Here is a 12,093-nt window from a genome sequence, read left to right on the forward strand (position 1 = left end):
AGAGAGAGAGATAGATAAAGTAAGAAAGCAATCTTCCTGGTCTGAAACTTGAACTGTAGTAGTCCATTTGGGAATCCAGCCCCCAACCACCATGTCATCTGTTGGCCCCAAGGATTTTGATCTTGAATCCCCATTTCTCCTTAAGCAGAGAGTGGTGAATTTGACACAATTACTGAAATCCATACATAATTTACTTATAGATAAATATTTTCAAATAATGCTAATATTCTACACAGGATCAGAATTATTAATAGGAGTCTGGCAAGACTGTATTGGAGAGAGCTTCTTTGTGTAGGAACAAAAGACGACATGCTGGCATATGTGTGGTATATGTGTAGAGCTAGTCATTACAGACAAAGGGAAAGATCCTAGAAAAATGAGAAATATGGGAAAATATAAAATACACCTGAAAATTTTCAATTTTCCTCCTTTAGTCAAAGCATCACTTTATATATAAGCTTTAGATTTGGCATATACGTATGCAAGATTGACCAGAAAGAAAGCTTCTCATAATTCGATGTTTGTATTATTATACTCCTTTGGAATCACTTTATTTAAGACAGTGTTAATATATATGCTTATAAATATTAATTTGAGATATGATATCTGAATGGATACACTCATAAATATAGACATACAGTATATATATTTGTGTGTATATGAGTGTGTTTGTGCATGTGTGTAAATAGATAATACTTAGGCAGTTCTTCAGAGTAGAGCAGATATTTTACATGTATTTTCCTACTATATAGAGAGTTCATTGCAAAAGTTAGTAATAAAGTGTCGATAGTAATATAGTCTTGATGAAATCAAATATTCATTGACTCTACATTTTTATTATTTTATAGTATTTGTGTGAATTTAGACATGGTCCTTTTCTTCTGCTATTTTTTAAGGGAGATTTTGCTATAGGGCATGTGTGCTCTCCAGAGAGACAGAGAGACAGAAATCAAGAAATTACCCCACAGGGGGATAGCCAGGACATGATCCCTTCTCCTCCATTCTCCTCTAGGGGTTTTGGGCACCTACACATATGCACCCAGCATGAGTTTAAACCACTGGGTCTGGGACACAAACTGCAGTCGACTATATGGGAGTCCTGCAACATAACTATTATGCCATCTACTGATCCCCAGACATGATTCTTTTAATAAAACCCAAGGTGAAGAAGGCTCAATATTTACCATCTCTATGAGCTAGCATTCTCTTATATCTGATTCCTGTCTAAAGGGCAGTCTTTTTAAGAGTGCTTGGAGAACAAGATGTGAATTATAATCCTATTCCTTTTTTGAAAGAATTATTTTATTTAACTTTATTTATTTAAATTTGACCAGAGAAGGACAGATTAAGAGAGAAAGAGAGAATGAGAAAGCAAGCCACCAGGTCTGGGACTTGAACCATGGTCAACCGTGTAGGAGTCTAGTACCTTTAACCACCACTCCACCTGGAAGCCCTAAAACTATTCTTGAATAGATAAAAGTCTGCCTCAGTTTCCCAGACATTTCGGCACCTGCAAAATATATGCCTTGCTTTATCACCGACTTTACTTTTTGCACATTTTATCTTAATTGTGTATTTAGACACAGACCCTCTGTTATATCGTAAAATATAGTGGGATGGAAGACAGGACTTGGAATAGGAGAGAATAGAATTCTCTTTTTAGCTCTTCCTTAGTTATAATTAGGGTCTTATATCTCACCTCAATAAAATGAGAGAGTTGATTTTTATAGCAAAACAAACAAACAAAAATGGAAGTCTATTCTCTAGAGAAACTAAACCAGAGAAATCCTTAGATTCTGTAACCCCAGGCTCAACTAGGGTATGGGGTTAGATTATATTAATCTCCGTGAAATGGGGATTTTAAATAAAATTAAATGTACTTAAAGGATAGAAACCTTCGTTTCTGAATCCCTCTACCACTTGGATTCCAGATCACTAGTGACCAAGCTTATATCTCATAGATATTGAAAGATTTCCCACCTTAGAAAGTGAGCAGCTCAAGTGAAAATACCTATTGACATTAAAGTTGAGGACTCTCAAACAAAATAACCACATCCCAACCAATTACCTGAAGAAAAATCCTTCAGCCCTAAAGCTCTGCCTGTGTCTGTAGAACTGAGTCAGCTTTTACGTACTTTTGTATTAAGGTAATAGACAGTGAGGCATCACCTGACAGTCCAGAAAAGAATACAATGTGACAAACACGGAGATAAAAATAAACAGAAAGTAAAAACATGGAAGACAAGAAAGCAGCAGCAGGGAAAAAAAAACCGATATAATTAATAAACATATAAAAAAGTAGGAGAAGAGATTGAAACAAGATTGTATAAGTTTCTTAGAGGTGCTGTAACAAAATACCATAATCTAAGTGGCTTAAAACAATAGAAATTTATTTTTTTCAAAACTCTGGAGCTTACAAGTATGGAATCAAGGTGTCAGCAAGGCCAGGCTTTCTCCAAAGTCTCTGGGGAAGAAACCTTTTCCTCTACCAGCTGTGTTGGTCCCAGGCATCCCTTAACTTGTGGGAGTATAACTCCAATCTCTGTATGTGTCTTCATATGCCATCTTCCCTTGAAGTATGTCTGTCCAAATACCATGGTTGTCATTAAGAATACCTATTATTGGATCAGAGCCCACCCTTATCTGGTATGACTTCATATTAACATGATTTCATATGCAAAGACCGTATTTCCAAATAAGATCAAGTTCACAAGTAGCAGAGGTAGGACTTAAAGATATCTTTATGGAGGATATGATTTATCACACAGCAAAGATTGTCTGGTAATTAAAAATATGAAGGGTTGGAATACAGCTGAAAGAGTGCACAAAGTGTAAGAAAAATTTATTCAGAGATGAAAAATAGTAACACTACAACAAAATAAAAATATTAATCAAGAAAGTCATTACAAACCACAACAATAAAATAAATATTGCAATAAAGCAAGTCAAACAAACTTTCTGACTTCCCAGTATATAAAAATTATGCTTATATTCTATTGTAGTTCATCAAAATGTGTAGGCCAACAGGTGATGTGATGATTAAGGTGCTGGATCCCACATGGCTGACTGCACAGTTCGAGTCCCAGACCTGCGACTTGAAAAACACACTGTATACATGTGCATACATGCCCAAAATCCTGACAGGAGAATGGAGAAGGAATTGCAGCATGGCCATCATACTGGGGAGTGATTTCTCACTTTCCCTCTCTCTCTCTGTCTGTCTCCAGCAAGCACATGCAATAAAAAAAAACTTAAAAAAAAAAAAAAAGTGCAATAGTATTATGTCTAAAATAACAATGTACATACCTCAGTTTAAAAGACTATATTGCTGGAACCAGAAGATGGCATAATGGTTACATCACTGGACTCCCTAGTTGACCGTGGTTCAAGTCCTGGACACTGCAGCTTAAAACTCAAGCTGGGCACATGTGTGTGCATGTCCAAAATCCTGAGAGGAGAAGGGATTGTGCCGTGGCCACCCCTCAAGTGGTGATTTCTTGCTTTCTGTATCTCTGGTGAGGGTATACACCTTATAGCAAAAATCTCTTTCTAAAACAAAATTAGACTATATTGCTAGAAATACTAACAATGATTTTTTAAAGTATTTTAATAAGCATTCAAGTGTTTCCACTCACAAAGCTTGTCAAACAAAAAGTATTATCCATGACATAGAGTATTCTAAATAATATAAAAATCTTTTTTCTCTTTTCTAATTATTATTTATTTTATTTATTCATTCATTTATTTTAATTTGACCAGAGAGAAACACAGAGAGAGAAAGAGGGAAAGGGAGAAAGCAACCCTCTGTGTCTGGGACTTGAACTATGGTAGACCATATGGGAGTGTCCAGCACCTTAACCATCATGCTACCCACTGGTCCCCTAACAATGATTTTAACATTTAGCAAATTTTAATCATTTTTTGCTGGTGGAGGGTCTTGACATTAATGGTTGCTGACTTATCAGGGTAGCGTTTGCTGATTCAGGGTTATGGTGACTAGAAATTTCTTAAAATAAGATGGTAATAAAGTTTGCTGTGTCAGTTGACTTTTCCTTTCACAAAAGATTTCTCTGTAGCTTGTGATGCCATTACATAACATTTTACCCATAGTAAAACTTTCTAAATTGGATTCAGACCTCTCAAACTGCCACTGCCTTATCAATTAAGTTTATTTAATATTCTGAATCCTTTGTAATTTCAACAATGTTCACAGCATTTTCACCAGAATTAGATTCCATCTTGGGACCAGCAGATGGTGTAATGGTTATGTCTCTGGACTCCCACATGGCTAATCATGTCCCAGACTGGATGACTTGAAGCTCACTCCAGGTGAATGTGCATATGTGCCCCAAAATCCCCAGAAGATAATGGAGGAGAAGGGACAGTGGCATGGCCATCCCACAGAGGGGTGATTTGTCACTTTCTGTTTCTGGCGAGCGCACATGCCCTATAGGAAAAATCTCTCTCTCAAAAAAGTAGATTCCATCTCAAGAAACCACGTTCTGTGCTCATTCACAAAATGCAACCCCTCATCCATTAAAGATTTATTATAAGATTGCACAGCAATTCCATCAAACCTACAAGTTCCACTTTTTTTTTAAGAAAAACTATTATTTGTTTCTTTGATGAGAGAGAGAGACAGAGAGAGAAGAAGATAAGTATTCCCCGCAAAATTTCATGCCACAACTTCCCCCCAGTCTTTGGTAGCTAGCCAGGATCACAGGCACCTCCATGCACACCTGCAATATAGAGCTTGACTTGGGACCTGAAACTTGAACTTCCATATGACTTCCAGCTTTACAGAGTGTTTAGCTACAACTGCACCACCATGGCTGGGCTCAGACACTACTAAATTTTAGTCTTTTTGCTATTTCTACCACATCTGCAGTTACATCCTCCACTCCTTATCATCATTCATGAGGACCAGAATAAACTTCTTTTTTTTTTTTTTTTTTTTAAAGAGAGATTTTTTTCTAAAAGGTGCATGCACTCGTCAGAGAGACAGAAAGCACGAAATCACCCGCCATGGGGGATAGCCATGCCACAATCCTTTCTCCTCTATTCTCCTCTTGGGATTTTAGGCAAATGGCCAGAGTGAGTTTTAAGTCACTAGGTCCAGTACTCGAGCAGTGTTTGACTACACGGGAGTCCAGCAATGTAACCATTATGCCATCTGCTGTCCCTGGAATAAACTTCTAAACTCCTGTTTATGTTGATATTTTGACCACTTCCAATGAATCATGGATGTGCTTAATGGCATCTAGAGTGGTAAATACTTTCCAGAAGGGTTTGATATTGTTCAGATCCATTACAGGAGTTGTTATCTATGGCAGTTATAGCCTTGTAAAATATATGTCTTAAATATAATACTCAGAAGTCTTAGTGATTCCATGATTCAGGGGTTTCAGAATAGATGTTGTGTTACCAGGCCTGAAAACAAAATTCATATCCTTGTATATCTCCACCGGAACTCTGGAGACCAGGTACATTGTCAGATAGCACTAATCTTTTGAAGAGGATCTTTTTTTTTTTTCTTTTCCTTGACCAGTGGGTCTTGACAGTGGGCTTAAGATAATGAGTAAACTATGCTGTCATCCAGGATTTGCTGTTCCATTTACAGTGCACAGGTAGAGTAGGGTTATCATAATTCTTAAGAGTCCTAGGATTTTCAGAATGGTAAATGAGTATTGGCTTTAACTTAAAGTAACCAGCTGCTATTAGCCCCTAATGAGAGAGTCAGGTTGTCCTTGAAAACTTTGATTCCAGGCATTAACATCTCCTCTCTAGCTATGAGAGCTCTAGATGACATTTTATTCCAGTAGAAGGCAGTTTTGTCTATGTTGAAAATTAATTATCTTGGCTCAGTCTTCTGTATTACTTGTTACAACATCTATGTGAGCAATTTTTATTTTACCTTATATTATTATGTTGTAGAAATGGCCTCTTTCTTTTAACCTCATAATTCAAACTCTGCTGACTTCACACTTGTCTTCTGCAGCTTTCTCTCTTCTCTCGGCTTTCATAGAATTGAAGAGAGTTAGGTTCTTGATTTGGATTGGACTTTGGCTTTAGGAGATGTTGTGACTGGTTTAATCTACTTAGACTACTAAAACTTTTTCTATAATGACAATGACCGTTTCACTTTCTTATCATTTTTGTGCTCACTTGAGTGGCACTTATAATTTTCTTTAGACATTTTTTTCTCTGCATTCACAACTTGGCTAATTGTAGGTCATGAGGCTAGCTCTTAGCCTATCTTGGCTTACAAAATGCCTTTCTCACCAAGCTTAATCATTTCTAGTTGTTTTTTTTATTTTTTAATTTAAAGTGAGAGATATGCAACTCCTCCTTTTACTTGAACATTCAGAGGCTATTGTAAAGTTATCAACTGGCCTAATTTTAATATTGTTGTGTTTCAAGGTATCTAGAGGTCAAAGGAGAAGGAGAGAAGAGGGAGCAGCAGGCAGGCAGAGCAGTCAAAACACACATAACATTTGTTAAATTTGCAGTCCTACATGGGCATTGTTCGTGGTGCCCCCAAGCAATTACAATGGTAACAGCAAAGATCACCAATCATAAAGCATCAAAACAGATGTATCAATTGTGAAAAAGTTTTAACTATTTTGATAATTATGAAAATGCGACACAGAGACATGAAGTAAGCACATGCTATTGGAAAAATGGTACTGATATGCTTACTTGCAGAGGATTGCCACAAACATTCAATATTTAAAAAAAAACTCACCACTTGTGAATTGAAATAAAGCAAAATTCAATGAAATATGGTATGTCTATGCATGGATAATAGGAGTTCTAAAAAGAGATAAAGGAGAAGAAAATGGCTTGACCAATGAAACAATTCAGGAAATTTGTGCACAACTGAAGAATATACAGCAAATTAATTTTCAAGATACCTATTGTAGAGGTTATGACTCTGGGCAAGATGGAGTAAAAATATGCTACTTGTGTCTCTTACTATGAAATACATTAGAAATTTGAACAGTATTTACAGAGAAACTATTTGAAGACTCTGGGGGGGAAAAAAGTCAGTAGACATCATAGGGAATAATATCAGAATTCAGAGTACCAATGAACTGGCACTAAGTTACCGCTTTCTCTTCAAGGAGCCTTCAGCCTGAACTTAATAAAGCCCAAAACTGAGAAAGGAATACTGTGGGGCAGAGAAAGAGAGCTTCAGGAAAAGTCTATGTAGGTCATAAATCAAGGAAAGAAACTTCCAAAACTCAGAGATTGTGCATAAACCCCTCCCCCAATTTTTTTCTCTCCCTTTTTATCTGTTCTCTCATGCCTCAGCCCCAAGGTAACTTTGTGGTGGGGGCAGTGGCAGCAACGAAAGCACCAGGAAATTGTACGAATAGTCTCTGAGGATGAAAGTACTTACTCTCTCATTTTGGTGCAGCTGTAGTTCCCAGCAGCCTACTTGCATTATTTTTGTTTTATTTTCTCTATCTTCTCACCAATCGTCTATAATAAAATCACAGAAGTAGATGTCCTCTGCAATTTGACCAAAAAGAGATCCCCAGAGAAATGAAAAGTATCAGGGAGATGATAGAAAGGTAGAGTCCCAGGAAAAGACTCACGAAGGTCTTTATGTGCTTCTGGCTATGTTACTGGGTGAAGAAGATTCTTGGCTCTTGACACCTGCCGATAAAGAATTGAAGATAGATGCCAGCAGACAAGTAAATAGTATAGAAACTTTATTTAGCTAAGCAAAGCAAAATGCACTCTCAAGAAGGGAGAGTGGGCTGTCTGAAGTCAGATTGGCCCTGGGGTTTTCTGGATGGATGTATTTATGATGGCTCTAGTTCCTTTTCCTAGTCCCTCCTCTGAGTAATCCCTCTTCTTTCTTCATGGGATCATGTTTGATTGAAAGCTAGGAGCTTACATAACTTATTTTTGTGTATGCATTTTTTCCAAGAAATATCACCAAAGCCAACAAGGGAGAGTCAAAATCACAATGCTAATAAATGCTAAGTGAGCATAGGTGGCTTAAGGACATGCCACCAGCCTAGAGCACATGTTTGGCCTGAGGCAAATGTGTGTGTGTGTGGGGGGGCAGGTTTAAACTTGAGGCACAATAAGAACTTTCCTAGAGGGTGATTGATACCCTTCCTGTCAGAAATTGTTGACTACAGGCCAGACCAATCTGGGTGGGACTTTCTGGGAGTGTGGTACAGGACTGTCTCCTCCTGCTCAAGTCTAACTGCTACCTAACAGCTCCATGTTCTCACCCCCTATGCATGAATATATCTTATTGTAATTAAAATGCCAAACTCATTGAGAACTGAACCGACAGTTAATCCCCTGTCCAGACCCCAAATAGATCATTGACTGATACAAATGGAGGACATATCTGAATAGCACTAAAAAAAAATTCTTTGAAAACTGAGCTGACATGAAATCAGAGCCCATAGAATATGGCTTAGAAGTTGTAGATTGAATTTAAGCAGATTAACTGACTGCTAAAACAAAAGTATCTATGTTTTCCATAGAGTATCAACAAGATACAGAGGTCCATGACCTAATATAATATTCAAAATGGTTAGGATCCAAACTATGATAATGTGACATATAAAAAAATCACTTCTCTCACTTGCCTCTCTCTCTCTCTCTCTCTCTTCCCAGTGAGCACACATGCCCTATGACAAAAATCTCTAAAAAAAAAAAACACAAAAAAACCCCAAAAAAACAGGAGCTAGCATAGCAGAAAGACAAAGGCAAGACAGAGGCAGTTCCCAGGATTGTGGAGAAGAGCACCCTGATTTTTTTTTTTTTTTAATTGCCAGAGGTTGTGTGCGCAGAGAGACAGGAGAGGCAGAGAGAAAAGGCAAAAGCACCTTCAGTGGTGCATGGACATGCCACAGTTGCTTCTCCAGGTCTCCATTCTGTTACATTTGGGGCATACTTGTTTTTCAAGAGACCAGGGCTGGTATTTGAACCACAGTTGGTCGTGTGGGATTCAGTTCCCTTAAACACTAGGCCGTGGAGCCTGCCAAAGGAAACTCTTAAGGTGATAACAACTCCACATGCACGAAAGACATACCATCAACATTTTGTCAGGAAGAAAGTATCTTTTAACTGTTTTTTTTTTCCATCTCCATAAAGATACAGATTTATGCATTTGATTGAATTGGGAGGAATTTTAAAGTTTTTTTAATTTTGGTGAATGTGGAAAAAATATTGATAGGTAAATAGAAAATAAGCACTTGAACAGATGTGGTAACTGTATTAATTTCTGGGAAAGACAACAATATACAAGAAAGGAAATGTATAGTCATACACAAGTGGTTACACTCTGAATAACATGTATTTAATTGTGATTGTGATAATATAGCTATTTTTTTAACATCTATTTATTGAGTCATTGGAAAAGTTGTAGGCGTCCACCCCAGGGCTTAGGCTCTAGCTGAATCATGATTAGGAGGCTGCTGGTGAGGAAGAGAAAGAGGATGAGAAAGAGGAAGGCCTTCATTTTGAGAGGACCAGGGAATTGGAAAGAATGAGACAAAGAGACAGAGTAACAGCAGACACAGGCGGCCGGAGCCTAGGTAGCCCAAGCAACTTGTGCCACCCAGACAAACTGGGCGTCTTTATTTATAGTACAAGGAGACACTATACATGTATATTTCATGACAATTCATAGATTCGTTGCTAGGTTACAGACAATAAGAAGCAGGTAACAAATTTATAAGAGCTTAGACATACTGGGCCAGGTGTATCCCTTGGTGATAATCCCATCAAGAGAAAATCCAATTATCTTCTTTTCTAATGGAGAGAAACCCAGCTGCAGGTGTGGGGAAGTTACATGAGGCTAAAGAATCTCTTCATAAGGCAGGCACCACCACACCCAGAGAAGGCTAAAGAATCTTTTAAGTGCAGAGAAGGGATTGGACCTTGTTTGCTAACTAGGGTCAAGATGTTTCTTGAAGTCCATCAGATGTGTCTGTGGTAACACCCCTAGCAATTTCCACTTTTTGCTCTGCCTGCAGTGAGGGTCAAGGAAAGGACAAGTTGCAAGGTTTTGCCAAAGCCCAAAGGGACAGGTGGTGTTCGCTCAGAGCATGTCCCCATACCTCAGGGTCTCTCTCTGAGCATGTCCCTACAAAAAGTCATGCACATTTTTACATAGAAAAATACATCATGACTTTTCCAATGACCTGATGTTTATTTCATCATGTGTTTATTTGTTGTGATTCTCAAGTTTCCAGGTTTGGGACTCAAAATGCGGTCAGCCATGTGGGAAGCCAGTGCCTTAACCACCACGCCACCTGCTGGCCCCAATTGTGATAATATAAACTGAACGTTTTTCAAAAATATGATATAATTATGTTAGAGGAATGAGGAGAGGCACAAAAGGGGAAGTTAATGGAGGATAATATAAGAATACACAGTTCTAAGTTTTCACCCCAATAAACTAATATATGATATTTAAAAATGGAAAAATTAATAAAGACCAGCATAGTATACTATTTAGAAATATGAATATAAATACTAAGACAGCTAGAATAGTTAAGTTGCTCCCTTTGAGAATGACACATAGAAGGAGGTGGTAAGACTATTCAATTCTAAATTTTTAACAGTATTATTTCACTTTTTAAGCTATGGATGTTACTTTAATATTGACAAACAGTGCTCAGTGCTAGAATGTAATTATAGTTCTTTTTAGGCAAGAGTAGCAATAATAGTAGAACTAGCTAATCTTTATATACTGCCTACAAGGTGGCAGGTTCTATGCTAAGAACTTTTCATTTATTATCTTAGGTAATCCTTACAGATACATTTGAAATAGATCCTATTTTTCAGAAAAGGATATTAAGGCTTGGGGGACCAGCAGTTAGCGTAATGGCTATGTCACTGGACTCCCATGTACTAGACCGCAATTCGAGTCCCAGACCCGGTCGCTTAAACTCACGCCGGGCACCTGTGCATGCTTGCCCAAGATCCCAAGAGGAGAATGGAGGAGAAGGAATTGCGGCGTGACCATCTCCCCTGGGGGGTGATTTCTTGCTTTCTATCTCTCTGTCTCTGTCTTTCTGGTGAGCACACGCACCCAATAAGAAAAAACCTCTCCAGGGACCCAGCAGTTAGCATAATGGCTATGTCACTGGACTCCCATGTAGTCGACCACGGTTTGAGTCCTGGACCCGGCAGCTTAAACTCGCGCCGGTCACGTGTGCGTGCATGCCCAGAATCCCGAGAGGAGAATGGAGGAGAAGGGACTGAGGCATGGCCATCCACCCTGGGGGGTGATTTCTCGCTTTCTATCTCTCTGTCTCTCTCTGTCTTTCTGGCGAGCGCACGCACCCTATAGCAAAAACCTCTCCAAGAAAAAAAAAAGAAAAGAAAAGAAAAGAAAAAAAACCTCTCAATAAATAAATAAATAAATAAAAGGATATTGAGGCTTCATGAGGTTTTGTAAATTGTCCAAAGTCAGTATAACTGGCAAGTAGCTTTGTTAATGTAAGAATCTTAGTCTCCTGACTACAGGTCCCTGAGTCTTAACTATACTCACATTATATAGTTTTACCAGCTATACTCACCTCCCAGTGGAAAAATGAATGTTGTAGATATTTTAAAAGATTGTAAAGCTATGGGAAAAAATGTTGGGCTGTCAGAAAAGTCATAATGTATTTTTCTGTTTTTCTATGCAAAAATGCATCACGACTTTTCCAACAACCTAATATTTTGAAAGGTCTTAGCTATGTGTGAGGTTGAAACTTTCCTTCTTTCCTGAATGCCTATGACCCTACCTCCATTGCCGGGCTTTGGGCTTTACTCCCTGCCCATCTCACCCTAGTCCCAAATGTAGGCTGTGGCACCAAAATTGCCATACCTGTATGTATAAATATTATATGAGATGGTTTCTTCATTCTGTTCTCACTATTTCTGCCCCCCATCCCTTATCCTAAAAGCAAATAATTGTAGGCACAAATCAAAAGCTTCTTTCAAAGTTTTCATATTCTTTTAGTCTTTGTTTTCTGTCACTATGCAATCTAGTGTACATATCTAAACAACAGAAAATGATATGCAAATGTCTTTTTAGAACTCTCTAAAATGACAATATAGGCTTAG

Source organism: Tupaia chinensis, unplaced genomic scaffold, assembly GCF_000334495.1.
Source record: "Tupaia chinensis unplaced genomic scaffold, TupChi_1.0 Scaffold000248_1, whole genome shotgun sequence".
Classification (NCBI taxonomy): Eukaryota; Metazoa; Chordata; class Mammalia; order Scandentia; family Tupaiidae; genus Tupaia; species Tupaia belangeri.